This window comes from Myxine glutinosa, chromosome 2 (genome assembly GCF_964187855.1).
Source record: "Myxine glutinosa chromosome 2, kmMyxGlut1.1, whole genome shotgun sequence".
Classification (NCBI taxonomy): domain Eukaryota; kingdom Metazoa; phylum Chordata; class Myxini; order Myxiniformes; family Myxinidae; genus Myxine; species Myxine glutinosa.
This window is the reverse complement of record NC_136262.1, coordinates 18,695,624-18,712,590: the sequence shown is the minus strand read 5'-3', so window position 1 is coordinate 18,712,590 and position 16,967 is coordinate 18,695,624. Positions and strand designations below refer to the sequence as shown.

General features: G+C 42.1%; 1 long non-coding RNA gene across 1 annotated transcript in view; it reads right to left on the bottom strand.

Annotated features, from left to right (window-relative positions):
- Positions 1-16,967, bottom strand: part of LOC144891007 (uncharacterized) — a 61,428-nt gene that overhangs the window by 44,153 nt on the left and 308 nt on the right. The window contains exon 2 of the long non-coding RNA XR_013622628.1: positions 10,215-10,303. This is a non-coding gene — a long non-coding RNA (uncharacterized LOC144891007). The remainder of the gene's footprint in view (positions 1-10,214; positions 10,304-16,967) is intronic.

Below are 16,967 nucleotides of genomic sequence, written 5' to 3'. Positions count from 1 at the left end.
TCCATAAAACCTTCTTCCAGTCTTCAGTAGTCCACTGGCGGTGCTTGCTGGCCCAGGCAAGCCTCTTTTTCTCATTTTGCCATCTTAGCAATGGCTTTCTTACTGCCGCTCGACCTGTCAAACCTGCAGATCGAAGTCTTGTCTTCACAGTTGAAACTGAGACTTGCTTACTTCGACCAGTGTTAAGCTGTGCTTGAAGCTGTTGTCCTGTGAGCCGCCTATCACGCAAGCTGTTGACTCTCAGAAACGTGTCTTCTGATTCTGTTGTGGCTTTGGGTCTGCCAGACCTCTTCCTGTCAGAGTTTCCTCCAGTTTCCAATATACTACTTACTGCAGTGCAATATTGTCCAAATAATGCTTCAGAGGGTGTAATAACAGTCTGTTCCGATACTGCTTTTATACAGACAGAGGGTTTGTAATCAAGTAATCAGCAGAGGTTTGGACCCCTGTAGGAATTGTTTGCATCAACTTTCAAGGCTTAATTTACTTACATTGCTGCAGAACAGCTGTAAGTTGTTAACCCATTACTTGTTCCCTGAAGAAGGCCTTTTTTTTACAATATAACTGCGAAATTTACATTATTTTCCCGTTTTTGCTAACCTAAACTTTTTTTTTTAACCTCGAGCAGTTTACTGCTTACCTTTGTACCATTTCAGGTTATTCACTGAACTTGAATTGCGTAAATTTCAATGTAAACTGGAAAAATTGAGGTGTTCTAAAACCTTTGACCAGTAGTGTACTTTTATTTTTGGTGTACCTTTCAGACCCTCCTGCAAGGACTCTGGTGGTCTCCGAAACGTATTGGTTGCTATTGCAAAATATGCAATTTATAAATCGAGGAAAATCAAAATTGATAATGGGCCTGGTTTTGATGTTGTCCCATATTTTTATTGGCTGGTCTCTGCAAGAATCAGGTTCGAGTTTGATTATATGTGGCGAATGATAATGTCAAACTCTGAATGCAAATGGTGTACTAACGAGGCCTTATGTGTTGGAAATCAAGAACTGTGATGCCTTCCATTTTTTCTCCTGTAAAATATTGATTTGACCTGTTTTGTCTTTTGGGAAATAAGCGGTGTTGCAAATTCAAATTCTCTCTTTCTCCTTCTCTCAGATGAGAATATGATCAGTATCTAATTAACCAATCAGAGAACTTATAGGTTCATGTAATATGCATCAGAATAAGGCCACAGTATTCCATGTACTGCACAGAGACGAGATGCTGCCATATTCGTTTGGCAATTCACAAGGTACAAGATGGATTGTATGGGCGATAGCAATCAATGCTTTAGCCTCCATCAGCCAGTTTAATTATACCATCGCTGACTAAAGCAGAAATTGCTCCGTGGCTTCAGCGACACTGTACTGAGCTGCGAGGTAATTCACATTCTACGCTGCATGAACAGCTGTGGAACAGAATCATCACATCTGTCAGCTTAAGGAACCGATATGCAAAGGCAAAGGTCAATAAAATGACTTTACTCTTTGCCCAACTTTTTCATTTATTTGTCCTCTCTCTCTCATTACTTTCTCCTCCCAACCCCTCACTCTGCCCCCTCTGCCCCTTCTACTCTTTCTCTTTCTCTCTTTTCTCCTCCCCACCCCCTCCCTCTGCTGCTTTTCCCATTCCTCCCTCTCTCCTTCCCACCCCTCTCTCTGCCCCCTTCCTCACCCTTCCACTCTCTCTCTCTCCTTTCTCCTCCCCACCCCCTCCCTCTGCTGCTTTTCCCATCTCTGTCTCTCTCTCTCTCTCTCTCTCTCTCTCTCTCTCTCTCTCTCTCTCTCTCTCTCTCTCACACCACCCCTCCCTCTGGCCCCTTCCAATCTCTCTCTCTCCTTTCTCCTCCCCACCCTTCTCTCTGCCCCTTCCCCTTCCTCTCCCCTTCCCTACCCCTCTCTTTATCTCTCCTTTCTCCTCCCCACCCCTCCCTCTGCCCCCTATCTCTTCCTCTCCCCTTCCCCTCTCTCTCTCTCTTTCTTTCTCTCTCTCTCCTTTCTCCTCCACACCCCCTCCCTCTGCCCACTTCCCCCTTCCTCTCTCTCCTTTCTCCTCCCCACCCCATCCCTCTGCTGCTTTCCCCATTCCTCCCTCTCTCTCTCTCATTTCTCCTCCACACCCCCTCCCTCTGCCCACTTCCCCCTGCCTCTCCCCTTCCTCTCTCTCCTTTCTCCTCTCCTTCCCCTCCCTCTTTCTTGCTCTACATGTCTCCTCCTTCTTTCTCTCTCTCTCTCCCAAGGCCTCTTTATGTATGAATGAAGAGTGGAAAGCCTTAAAGTTGTATTTACTTTTTGTTGTGATGTTTCAAAGGAATTTGAGTGAAGACCATTGGTATCTTGTCTTCATTGTGACCTGGAAGTACTTACCAGTCACATGATTTGAAACATTGAGAATTTTTCTTCTCCCACATTTGAAATTGCATAACATTACAAGGATAGAAAAGGGAACGAAAAGGGAAAAAGGTGATGTGGTGCATAAAAAAGGTCAGGTGGTGATTCCATCCCATCCCATCCATGCATTAAATGGGGTATTGAATATTGTGGTCAAGCTTTGAAAATGATTCATTGTCTCAAACATATGTGATGCCTTCCTTGTGCTCTCTTACCGTTAAAGCATTTCAAACACAAGGAAAGTCCCAAACATGTCTCAAAACTATGAGAACACATTGAAAAACTCAGGTAAGTGTGGAGGCCACTCTCACTGGAATGGGTCACCAACAAACTTCAGACTGGTACAGATGAATTTATTCAGAGTTTTGTGTACACGGTGAGATAAGCATCTACGTAAAGAAATAATATATACGCAACCCTTGCAGATCTCTGAAGAGATGGTTGTAAAGCCATCACATTTATACAAAGCACAATTAAAATAGAATAAAAACACCACCTTTAGAGGCCATTTTTCCCCACAAAGCGGGGGTTGGCCTTTTTCGGGGACCGTGGTTGTTGTTGTTTTTCGGTCCCCTTTTTGAAGCAATGTTTTGCGGCCGGATGCCCTTCCTGCCGCCAACCCTTTTTGTCGCCTTTTACGACAAGCAGGGAATTACCAGTGAACTGGTACTCAATTAGCCGACCTCAGAAGGATGAACAGGCTGAGTCAACCCCCCTGGCGTTAATTCAGCGATCGACCGGGATTCGAACCCAGGATCCGAGGATCCTAAGCTGGCACCCTAGCCGCTAGCCCAACACCAGCATACAAAACACAATATGCTGGCAAAATTCACCCACAGGATAGGAATGCAGTTCAGCCCACACCTTCTCACCAAAGTTGCACACAAGCATGTCAAAAAGACAACGTGAACCAGGTGGCCAACCTTGTATTTGTTCCTAACAGATATCAAGCACTTTTTACTCATCAACAGGAAGTTCACATACGGACAAACGCCCATTCAATGCTCCTTTAATTAAAAGCCTTTAACCACGTGAGTACAGAAATCACGTGGTTCCACAAGTCCTGCTTTCCTGATTGGACAGGAGTGATATAATCATTATTTAACCCACTTCTACAAGTCCCTCCTTTTGTCACGCCTGACAATTAATTTACTAATTCCCTTCCACAACCGAACCTCATCACTTCCCCCAGGGCGGCACTTCCCTCCTACCTGGATCCCATAACTGGGTGAACCACGCCCGGGATCCACCAGGATTGACAAAGTCCCAATAGAGAATCCGTATCACCCTTAGAGCAGATCAGGAGCAGCCTGGAAGAGAACCACTCCAACCTCACTTAGCATCAGTTATACATATTCGTTTGGCAAGCGCTTTCAAAATTCTGCAAGAAATGTTTCAATCAAAAAAAGAAAAAACAATTTCAGCAAGAAGAAATTAATACATTTGGAATAGCATAGAAAATAAAATAAACCAGGCTGAGGCTTTTCTTTGTTGTGCCGCCTCAGCCTGGACCTGATTTGGGTGTTCAGTGGACTCGTCACTTTCCAACAAAGTCCTTTCATTATCCAAAAGAGTTTTTTCCAACGCTCGGCGCATTTAGGCTAGGGATAGTGCAGCGTACGCTCGTGTAAGTTCCATTTGCTCTTCATGTATGCTGTGAGGTTTGTGTACGTGCGATGGGGCAAGATCTTCACGCGAGTTTGATGCACCGGGATCTTCAGGTATGCTTAGTGAACCGGGGTAGGGAGGAGGAAAGTCGGGTTGGATGTCCAGCTGCTCCTGGAAGGGTGGAATCCATTCATCGTATTCTTGGCCCAGGTTGTCAGCCAACTGCACCCTCTCCTTGGACGCACCAGCAATGGAAGGCCCACCCTTCGTTCCTTCTCGTATGAGTATTTTTGAAATGAACAAGAGAAGGATAAAAATGACTATTCCTGCGTTTATACATAGTACCCATGAAATGATTTTTTCCCCCAGTTCCAAAACACACTAGATAGCCATTCTCCCAATCCCCACGAGTTACGATTCTCTCTTTTAGTTTGCAAATACGAACCCAGTTCTCTCATTCTATCTATCGATGCTTGTACTCCCTTCTTTGGATCTGGGATCCATGTACAGCAGACCCTTCAATTATCCCGTAGACCCCTCCATTTTCTGCTGGAAGTAAGTCCAGGGCAACCCTATTCTGCATTACCATCGTTCGCATTTCCACCATCATATCTATTATCCCTTGATCCACGGCAGCAGAATCATTTGCTACTTTTTCGAGGATTAACGCTAATTCGTTTGTAACTGTTCATCACTACCCCTGTCCCTGGAAGAAAGAAACCTAAAGGTTTTTCCCAGTCTGACCCATCGAGATTTGTAAGATATTCCTCATCTACAAGGGATTTCCAGGCCCACGTCGCTATTGCAGGGAGAGTGCCTCTTATCTTCATGGATGGAACCACCCACCCCAAATAACAACTCCCTGACCATCCCAAAGGTAGATCAGGATAGGCCTGGTTACTGCAATTTAACATCAGGCCATGTTGGGGCGCTCCAAATTTTGAAACACATGCTGGTGTTTTATCCTTCCTAAGTTTGATTCTTATCATTTCAAGGGTCTTTGTCAACTCTTCCGTGGGCTTTATCAGTACCCATCCCCAAATACCTGGTAAGTTGTATTTACATTTGGACTTTCCCATTGCGGGGTATCAAAGGGGGGTTGTATCAAAGCGGGGTTGTGTCAAAGCGGGGTTGTGTCAAAGCGGGGTTGTGTCAAAGCGAGGTTGTGTCAAAGCGGGGTTGTGTCAAAGCGGGGTTGTGTCAAAGCGGGGTTGTGTCAAAGCGGGGTTGTTTCAAAGCGGGGTTGTGTCAAAGCGGGGTTGTGTCAAAGCAAGATTATATCAAAGCATGGTTGTATCAAAGCAGGGTTGTATCAAAGTAGGGTTGTACCAAAGTGGGGTTGTTTCCAAGCGGGGTTGTATCAATGCGGGAAAGCAGAGGAAACCGGTCATCACTGCCAGCTGTTATAAAGTGGCAGTTGTAGTCGATGTTTGATTTGCTGATACTTCTCCTTTATGATTGTTGATGGTTTTTGGAAATGCAGTGTGCAGGTTGAAAAGTTGAAATTGTTCACCACAAATTCTTTATAAGTGACTTCGGCAGTATGTTGTGTTCTGTGCATTGTCAGCATAAGTAGTGTTAATGTTGAAGTTCGATCTTACAGCCTGTAAATAGACAGATTATTTGGGCTTTTCTGGATGCTTCTGTTGGTGGAGCCATCTTCCGGGAATGAGCAGTTCTGGCATTTTCTACCATATAAAACACAATATCAGTTTGTGTGTTTGTCTGTTTGTCTGTCCCCCTTCATAAGGCTAGGTTTCAAAGACCAATCTTTTAACACGAATGTGTGTTCACTGTGGTCTATTTTTGAGGATAAAACAAACTCGAAAAACATTTTCCATAAAAGAGTCATTATGTCTCTCATATTGGAATTGTAGACGGTGGCTTGCAAACTGAGCCTCAATGGCGGTGCACAGAAACCTTTTTTTTTAATAACAAGAAATACAAGATTAGGGGGGGTGAAATTCGCTGCATGTGATATGCAACACACACAGAGTAAAACGAGTGTTCATTTACATCAGTAGGATGTCTAATAAATAAAGAAGATAGAAGCACACCTAACACTAGGCCGAGGCTTCAGACTATGGCACACTCACGAGGCTGCACCGTCGAATAAACTGTTCCAAACCGTCATATTTGATGGAGTGTTACACTAGTCTTTAAATATAATAGCCTCGCATTTATGAGTAGTCACTATGGAGAGGGGCTTTTTGGAATGTCTGTGAGCCATGTATAGAAGTGGCAAAGCAAAGTGCACAGGGAGAGAGAGGAGAGCCAGACACCATTTTGTTTGTGCAGTGCTGTCAGTGTGTTGCTTTATGTTTATATTTTCAATAATCTCAAGTTTGGACTATGCACAACTACCATATGGATATCAATCGATCAATAGACCTTGCTTTTGTGAAATAAACCTTGATGAGGGGCAAAATCCAGAAGGGTTACATGTCTCTTTATCTACTGTGCCAACTGAACCGTGGGTACCTGTAAAAGTCGAAGACATCTTAACACCAACTTAAGGACACGTATTTTGCTGAGTAAAACTCAACACAAGGATCAACACAACAAAGGTGTCAGTTGTAATGTTTCCCTGTTTGGTTTTTTTAATACTGAACTTGGCCGAGGGTTGTATGATCTTGCTGGCAGTGCAACCAACATCCCTAACTTAGAAGTTCACCCATTTCAGAGTCTATTGATCCACGTTTTTGCTGGTCGAGGTTTTCGAAAAGAATGAATTTAAAATACCTACCCAGAAACACAACGATGATGCTTTTTCTTTCTTTAATTGTGAAAATTTTGTGATAGGTTATGTTTCTTTATTTCACTTTTTCATAGAGGATTCCTTCACCAAAGGTTTTTACGATGTAGCCTGTCGGGAAATACTGGATGGAACAGCGTTTGTCTGTCTGTCCGGTGTATGAATGTATGTATGTCGGTCCCTCACAAACGTCCACCAATCAGAGCTGAGATCTGGTCACATGACAGGGGAACGTGTTTAGTAACCATTACATTTGCATATTTTACGAAAAAGAAATATAATAACCTTCTGTGGGACGTTTTGAGGTGTTGTGAAGTAGGTATGAGGTTTCAGAAATTCCTCAATACAATTATGATTTTGAAATGCGATCCACACGGACCTTGCTCCTGCAAGTGAACAGATGATGACAGTTCGCTGGTTTGATAATACCTCAATACAATCGTGATTTAACATTACATTTTGATGTATTGATACCATCTTACTATAATTCACCAAATGTCCATCTGTCTGTTCGAGGGTACCGTAAAAACTGCTGAACCGATCGCAAAGATATTTTGGGTGGGTAATCCTGGGATCTCCAGGAGTAAAATAGGCTATTTAGTTTTCCCAATTTCAGCTTTGGTCTCCAGCATTCTCAGGTTTGGACTCCCCCATAACATTCACATTCGCATAACGTTCATTGTGACGATGTTCTCATTGTGACGATGTATGTGTTCACGGTAGTGTTTGACGTGACGGTGTGAACGTAATTTCATAATGTTTTTCGTTTCGTAATCCTTTAATGAACGTTTAATGTTTAATGAACATTTAATGTTTAATGAACGTTTAATGCCCTTCGATGTCCGGGGCCACACGCGCGCTACACTGGACGGGCCAGCGTGTACCTTGCCCTTCGCCGTCAGGCTCGGGTAAACCGCTGAGCCCAATCCGTGATGGGGACTCGGGCTTGAGACAGTGTTCCACGAACGAGGAACTCCCAGTAAGCGCGAGTCATCAGCTCGCGTTGATCAAGTCCCTGCCCTTTGTACACACCGCCCGTCGCTACTACCGATTGGACGGTTTGATGAGATCCTCGGATCAGCCCCTGCACAGGCCATTCTTGGCTCGTGCCGGTGCACCGAAAAGATGAGCGAACTTGACTGTCTAGACTCTAGAGGAAGTAAAAGTCGTAACAAGGTTTCCGGCGGTGAACCTGCGGAAGGATCATTATCGGGACAACATGAGGGCGAGCGAGACGTGAGACGTACATGGTACGTGATCGTCCATGTACTGTTTAGCCATGTACTGTTTAGATTTTGATGATTTGCGTGTGATATGATTCAACGGATGTTTATATGAATCGTTTAAAGTAAAAAAGCCTTCAATTTCTGATATTTTACCTTTTCATTTGGGCTTCCCAACTGAAGCCCTGCCCATAGGGCGGGTACTGTTGCTAGTAGTAGAAATTTGTGATTGGAATGATGATTGATGCTGTTTGGAAAATAGATATTGAGTTTTAAGCAGAATGAGGAAATGACTTAAGGGTTTCCATCCATGACATTCGTTGATTCCCCATTTGCAGTTTCGCCATTGACTGGATATAGCAACATTCAGACTGGGTACGATTTTTGTCCAAGTCCTTCACAAATCTGGTGTTAATGCCTGACGTACGACTGAAGGTGGCACAGGAATGTGGAGTTTATTGAAAAAAAAATTAATACTTACATTATTTGTTAACAGGTAACTGGTATCACCACCCAGGTCATACTATCCTCTTCAAATAAAATATCAAACAAGCCCAGCTACGCCGCCGTTACACTATCGGTCTTGTTAATTTTTGCTTGTTATCTTGTTAATTTAAAAAGTTGCTTCAAGAGTAGGAAGCTGCACTCTCAAAATACTTTTAAGAGTCGTTAACTACTTTTTTAAAAGAGTATATGATACATTTAGCTTTCTACCTTGTCATAGTAGCTTGCCCAACACTGGTTATAGATGTGGCTATAAGACCACATAAACGTCCATCTCTAAACTTTGCAGGGTTAAATCAGGTATGTTTGGTCTGGGATGTTGAAGGTTGTCAGAATATATCTAATTTGAAGATAATAGCTAAATTTCATTGATAAACTGAAAGGATATATTGAAAAATACCACTTCTTCATTTCAATTCCACTTCAATAACAAATCCATTACAAGAACTTGGTGATCACCCCTTTGCTCACTCTATTTTATGATGTGATTTACGAGGATGAGGTTAAGACTTGGGGGGGGGGGGGGGGGGGTAAGAAAGTACAGAAAATTAAGGAGGTGCATGATCGTGCAACCTTGCAGGTGTTCACAGATGGAAAATCCAGGCCATGCCAACAGCTGGTGCGGTTACCTTCAACGGATCAATGGTGAAGCAATGGTTCTTTTCCCCATTATTCCTCACAGCTGAATGAGAATCACTCAATGTCGCATCCTCCTGACCAACACAGAGTAGGGTAGTGCCGAGCTGGAGGCAAGGTTAATCCCAGCTATACTGAGGTCTGATATTTCGCTTGACCCAATCTAATCTTTGTTTGGGCTGTTTTAGCTTACTCAATTTATTTCTAAATTCCACCAAAACCTACCTGAATTTTAAATTTCTTTCATTGTTTTCCCATTAACTACAATGCAGAAAAAGCTCAATAAAAAGGAAAGTGCAAGTGAAAAATTACAGACACTAACGTGCAATATATGACAGAACAAGGTGCAAATTTTGTGTTGAAAACAGATCACAACCTAAGTTTAAAAACATTCCATAAATTATTGTGTGCCGATACCCTCGCCAAATTCCCTACTTGCCGTGCATTTGCCAAATGTATTATCAGTATAACGTGATTAATCAATATTATTGTAATATAATGTATCAATATTATTTATTATCAATATTTATCAACATTTATTATTTATCAATTATTATTATTATATTTCTTTTCAATATTTATTACATTATTTTTTATATTTATTCATCAACATCTATTATTTATCAATTAATATTTATCAATATTTATTATTTATCAATATTATTTATTATTATTTATCAATATTATTTATCATCAATAAGAAGGAAAGTGCAAGTGAAAAAAGACAAAGATACTGCAATGCAATAGATGATAGAACAAGGTACAAATTTTGTGCTGAAAATAGATCACAACCTCAGTCTAAAAACATTCTAGCAATTCTTTTTCGTCAAAAACATTCTACATTCTAGCACATTTGATGCACATCCAAGCACAGTTTGATGCACATCCTAGCACATTTGATGCACATCCTAGCACAGTTTGATGCACATCCTAGCACATTTGATGCACATCCTAGCACAGTTTGATGCACATCAACAGCAGCCATTTAACGTTCCCACTTAGTGTAGCATCGAAATATGGCAAGAAAGACACTTTTACTCCATTAGAATGTTCCGATGGAGTCTCTATCCATCTCTATCACTTAATATGACACCACTTACTCGGTTGGTGAGGCGCTTGGGAGCCATGCAGTCAGCTTGCTTGTAGCCCGGGACAACCACACAGACACGTTCTCCACTTTATCCGTGTCCTGAATGTCACAAAGCATTAAGTGTAGCAGAAAAATTGTATGAGCAAAGCGCTCCATTTGATATCAGTACAGTCCGCTGGGAGCTGCGAGATTACCTATCGATTTTAGTGCGATGTATCAGAAGCAATGCTGTTAAATTCTTAAGATATCTTTCATATATTCAGAGAAACCTAGACGTATTGCGATAACCATTCGATATATTTATATAGTGAGAAGATCATTATTTAATTATGTTGCCAACCAGTCTCCTGATTTGTACAGTCACGTGAAAAAGTAAGTACACCCCATGTAAAGTTTTGACTTTTTCAACATATTTCAACATACAGCTATTTGATCTTCATTTCAACAATATTGATAGATAAAGGTGGTATCATATAACAAATATCATGAAACATTTACATTTTGTAGTCCATTGTATAATTTAAATAAACATAAATGCAAATTTCGCATGTGGAAAAAGTAAGTACACCCCTTCATTTATCACTACTTCAAATACCTAAAATTAGAATCAAGTGCACCAGCTCAGGTGCAAATGATTAGAACATCGTTAGAGAGGATCTTGGAGGAACCTGTCTTATTTAAACCTCAGACATTTAGTTTGGTTTGCTCTTTGTTGTTGAAGTGTGCGGCGTCACCATGCCTAGATCAAAAGAGCTCTCTGAGGCCTTCAGAAAGAAGGTTATAGATGCCTACGAGTCTGGGAAGGGATTTAAAAAGATCTCCAAACAATTTGAAATCAATCATTCGACTGTCCGGAAGATCATCTACAAGTGGAGAAGATTCCAAACAACTGCCAACTTGTTCAGGCCAGGCCAACCCAGCAAGTTCAGCCCGAGAGCAGACCGCAAGATGCTGAAAGAAATCTCTAAGAACCCCAGAATGTCATCACGGGACCTACAGGTAGCTCTTGCCACTGTTGATGTCAAATTGCACGAGTCTACCATTAGAAAGAGGCTGCACAAATTTGATCTACATGGGAGGTGTGCCAGGAGGAAACCTTTGCTGTCCAGAAAGAACATCAGGGCAAGACTAAAGTTTGCCAATGAACACCTCGGCAAAGGCCAGCATTTCTGGAACAATGTTCTCTGGACAGATGAGTCAAAGGTAGAGCTATTTGGCCACAGTACCAGAAGACATGTTTGGCGAAAACTAAAGACAGCATTTGACCACAAGAACCTGATACCAATATTGTAAAGCATGGTGGTGGAAATATTATGGTTTGGGGCAGCTTTGCTGCATCAGGGCCTGGGCAGCTCACCATCATAGAATCCACTATGAATTCTTCATTGTACCAGAGGGTGCTTGAGGATAACGTGAGGCCATCTGTCGGAAAGTTGAAGCTCAACCGAAGGTGGATCTTGCAACATGACAATGACCCTAAACATACCAGTAAATCCACCAAAGAATGGCTGAAAAGCAAGAAATGGAGGGTTCTAGAATGGCCAAGTCAAAGTCCGGATCTAAATCCCATCGAGATGTTGTGGGGGGATTTGAAACGAGCTGTGCATGCAAGAAACCCCTCAAACAACGCACAGCTAAAATAATTCTGCATGGAGGAGTGGGCAAAAATTTCTCCCAGTCGATGTCAGAGACTGGTCGACAGTTATAAGAAACGCCTACTTGAGGTTGTTTCTGCCAAAGGGGGCAATACCACCTATTAGAGCCAAGGGTGTACTTACTTTTTCCACATGCGAAACTTGCATTTATGTTTATTTAAATTATACAATGGACTACAAAATGTAAATGTTTCATGATATTTGTTATATTATATCACCTTTATCTATCAATATTGTTGAAATGAAGATCAAATAGCTGTATGTTGAAATATGTTGAAAAAGTCAAAACTTTACATTGGGTGTGCTTACTTTTTCATGTGACTGTAAGTACTTATGTGGGTTCTTCCTTGCCCCCATGATCCTTTCACACCCTTAGCCTCCTCCATCTATCTATAACCAACAGCCCTATTCTGGCAAATTAGGATATAAGGTACCAGATAAAGTAAGGAAGTCACTGATAGGTAATTGAGAAGGTGAGAGAATACAAGACCCAGGAACACCAGACAAACAAAATGCTTGTCAAAGTATAGAAGCTCATTGGTCGGCTATAATGTTCTCGCATACTCAATTCTGTTGGAGAGAGCTTACCACGTCAAGTTATACACAAAAATGGACATAACTAATATACAGACTTGGCATTTAATATGGAATATTTTTTTTTCTTGACTTGGGTTTACTTTCTCAACTCAGGATATCAATCTGGTGAGTTTCTTTTACACTTTGGTGATTTATTTGTTGAAAGAACCATGTCACTGAGTGTCTGTCGCAGCAAGAATTCAACAACAGGATTATATCACAGGTGGCGTGGCAAAATGTACGGACAGGTGCATTTGACAATTGGCTTCACAGTCGGGTATACAAGAGTTGTTGCGTTCTGTATTAGTGGAAAACAACTGCTGCACGTCTCCAAAAGTTATTGCCGCTTCCTCTGGAGATGGTCCATCAACTCGACAATGCTGTTTGTCATGGAGTGGTGGCTTTACGAAATTACGGCATGAAAGAGCGTGCTATTTCTCGGCAGTATGGCATCACTCAAGGTCAGGTGTCAAAGATCCTGAAACGAAATCCTCAGCGGGGTGTCCCGACTCCAATACCGAGGCCAGGAGGTCCCCGCAGAACCACAAGGAGGGATGATCGCCAGCTGCACCGGTTAGTCCGCAATGGCCGTACCAAGTCAGCTAATCGGCTTAGGGCTGAATGGCAGCAACTGACAAATGTGCCTGTATACAGAAGGCTAGTCAACCAACGGCTGGTTCAAGCAGGCTATCGTGCCAGGCGTCCCCTGAGAAAGCCACGCCTGACCAGACAACACCGCCAGCGCTGATTGCAGTGGGCCAGAGAGCACCGTCAATGGCAGCAAGGACACTGGAATCACGTGATCTTCAGTGACGAGTCTATATTTCTTGTCTATCGTCAAGATGGCTGCGTCCGAGTGCGCAGACAAGTGCATGAAGCCTACAACAAAGATTGTATAGTGCCAAGAGTCCAAGCTGGAGGTGGTGGGGTGACCGTTTGGGCTGCTTTTCATGCAGGGGGCAAAACTGACCTGGTTGTTCTGAATGGAAACCTGAACCAGTTCAAGTACAGGGCCATTCTGGAAGAAACATTGCTTCCATTTGCTCGTGCAGCCTTTTGAGGAAACTTTGTCTTCCAAGATGACAATGCACGGTCTCATCGTGCTCGCATGATCCAACACTTTCTTGCTGACTGTGGTGTAGAGCATATGGAGTGGCCTGCCATGTCCCCGGATATGAATCCGATAGAGAACTTGTGGGCAGAATTAATGCGTCAAATCGACCACTTGGACCAGCAGCCGACCTCTGTGCGTGAATTGCAGCAGGCTATTGTCACTGCATGGCAAGCGATTCCTGTCCAACCCTTAGCAAATCTCATGAACAGCATGCCTCAACGTGTACGTGCTCTCCTGAATGATCGTGGGGGTTACACGAAGTACTGAACTCTAATTTTACTGTCCGTAATCCCAGTCATAATTTAACTTTTGTTTTTGTTTAAAAAATTTTTGGCTAATGTGCAAAATAAAGAGATACTTCTGGAAAACGTACAGAAGTTATAACAGTACTGTCCATTAATTGAGTTCGATATCAGTTTACATCACTTTCAAGGATCAATTGATTTGTTTCGAAATGTCAAATGTGGTTTTTGTTTCTCTTAAAGGTCACATTAACAAAATCTAGAATAATTTCAACATAATTCCAATGAACTTTTGGATCTAAGACATCTTGAAAAGTAAGTTCACCCCACAAAAAAAAAAATTCCATATTAAATGCCAAGTCTGTAGTATTCAATGTATTCCTGTTAGAGACATGGCTCACTTCTTCAATGACATTCAGAGGTATAATATAACCTGGTCCGATACATCATGCATCCTGTACTGTCAGGAATATCTTAGGAAGAGGATATTCCTGAAAGTACAGGCTGCAGGAATATTGACTGAACAAACGAAGCATCCATGATGAAGTAACCAAAATAATTCAGGTCATGGGTCCTCAGAATTTGAAATACACCAGGCGGTCTATCAGAGCAGCTGTTGTTTCCGCAAGGCCCGGAGTGGTTTTGCACACTCGCCTTGACAGTCATTCAACGGTATTGCTTGACCTTTAAAATTGAAGGATGGTAACCCCAAACATTTTCCAAAAGCCGGTGCGGCTCATTCTATCGTTATCTAATCCATGTTTAGGTAAGTTGATATCTCCGCTGCTAATCATCACTTAACTTTGAACTCCAAAAAAAACTGAGCAAAGAAAAACGTCTGGAAACTGTTGCTTTGAACATATGCTGTGTTTCGTTTCGAACAAAGTGTTCATTGATGAACAAGGCCAACTTGAAAGGAAGAAATTAGCTTCGTAAGCATGACCTCACAAAATGCCCAAGCCCCCTTACTTGTCATGGGTTGCAAGGCTGCATCATGTTACGATTAAAAACTCCTGGTGTCCAGGGATCAGACTAAAGTTTTATAATGGGCATAGACCCATCTCCCAATCCCTTGCTTGCGTACATCGGAGTATTAGGAGTTCTTGGAATTTTAATGTCGATTAATGGCATAATTTATAGGTTGGCACACTGTCCCAGGTTTATCCAATTTGTTTTATGGAAGACGTTTATTCGTCATTTGTTCCATATAGTCAGGTTCACTATGTTAACAAATATAATTTCGTTCAAAATTTTGGGAGATTAGCAAACCTGTACATTTTTGGAATCATCAGAGCATGGAGAATCCGAAAATCATTGTTGGCATTTGCACAGACACAGATTTTGGTTTTTCAAAATGCCCGCCATAAAATACTTATTTTGCGCGATCTCGGCTTCTCGTCAACCGAGAAACTTAATTAAATATGCCAATCCTATGTTTTCTGGGTCAAGGAATCCAATAAAGGCCTCAAAATAGTGCTCAGGATTATAGAAAAGCAACAAACAAAGGTAATTGAAAACCATTGTGTTTATATTTGTGATATAACTGTATCACATAATACATGATATTGCAAGTACTTTGAAGTTATAGGTATGGGTTTATAAAGCAAGAAAGCAGCCTTGTTAGTATCAGATTGAACTATAAGTCCTATACACAAGATCTACAAGGTCTATACCGTTCAGGAATATGCTTTTACAGAGCTTCATCACTGTCCTGAGTGTCATTTTTGCAAAGGTGTCTATGCAAATGCCAACATTAATTTTTGGATTCCTCATGCTCTGAATATTCCAAAAATGTATAGTTTTGCTAATCTCTAAAAAATTTGAACGAAAAACATAGTGAACCTGACTAATATGTTGCAATCCACTTCTCCGTGCCATATCTGCATTTGGCCAAGGACGTAAGCGTACAGGATGTCGAGCTTAGATAGGTGAGAGCTTACGGTGTGAAGTCTTTGTCAAATGTGACTCTCGTAAAAACAAAAGTTGTGCACAACCAGAAGAGACTTTCTGTAAGGCTCTCTATTTAACTGTTTGAGTGACGAATTTTCCAGTATGCAATATGACAATATGGAATTTCTTCAGGCAAACTGAACAAGGCGTTTGTCTGGTTTATAATGCAACCGTATAATGCAACTTTTGACAATTTGACCAACTATCGGTGAGTCAGGTCGGTCTCTTGACTGCCACTGGTAAAATGTAACCCAGTGCTACCTGCCGCATGGTCGGGTAGTCTGCGACGAAACCGCCAACCCTCCCTCACTGGCTTGCCAGTGGTAGAGTGGCTGTGACACCTGCAGAACTAAAAACAATACCTGTTGAAGGGCAGATGACCTCCCTTCCATCTAGCAAGGAGATGGTGTCTCCTAAAAAAATCCATCCAGTTGGACCGGTTTTTTTTAGGTAGTAGGTTGAAGACAGCAACCGCACAGGGTGGTACTACCGTTCTGACTTAGGAGCGTTAAAGTGGTGCCCAGAACCATCTTGCAATCTCCGTATCAGGATTGCTGGCCTTACTTTCTGTCTTCCTCAAAATACAGCTACCGGGCAAGCTTCAATCTCTTTCTCGCAAACAAACATCATACACTTTTCATACACATTTTCACTCATCTTTATATTCTCTCTCTTTTATTTATCTTTACTTTCTCAAAAGCCCCTAGTGTATTCTCTCTTTCTTCATGTTTCCATCAATGCAGCTCTTTATTTAAGGCCTGGCCTCGATGAGGACTAAATAGTCCATGACTGGAGCCTTCAACATAAACAAAATCCATCAGAACAAACACTTAAATAGGAACAAACAATACAGATTGTTGAACAATGACACGGGCCACGACAGTGGCCAACAGCATGTTCCAGTGATGCCACAATAATGACCTACCCATGATAAGTGCAATAGCTACAGTGAAACGACAATTATGATGGCTTTCTTCATTTGCTGGAACTGTTTCAGCCAACAGTGCATTTCCAACAAACTCCCTGAACCTATGCCCTCCGCAGATTTGAACTGCTTCTGCTTCTTCTTAAGCCCTCCCAACCACATCCTCTTGCACTTTCTTCTCCTCCCACCCCAACGCCAAACCTACAACAACTACTTGCACTACTTGCAAAACACAGCTTGTCAGCAGCGTTCAGCTCAAGGTACATTCGGCAAACGGCAGCTCGCTCAGCATAAAAGAGCG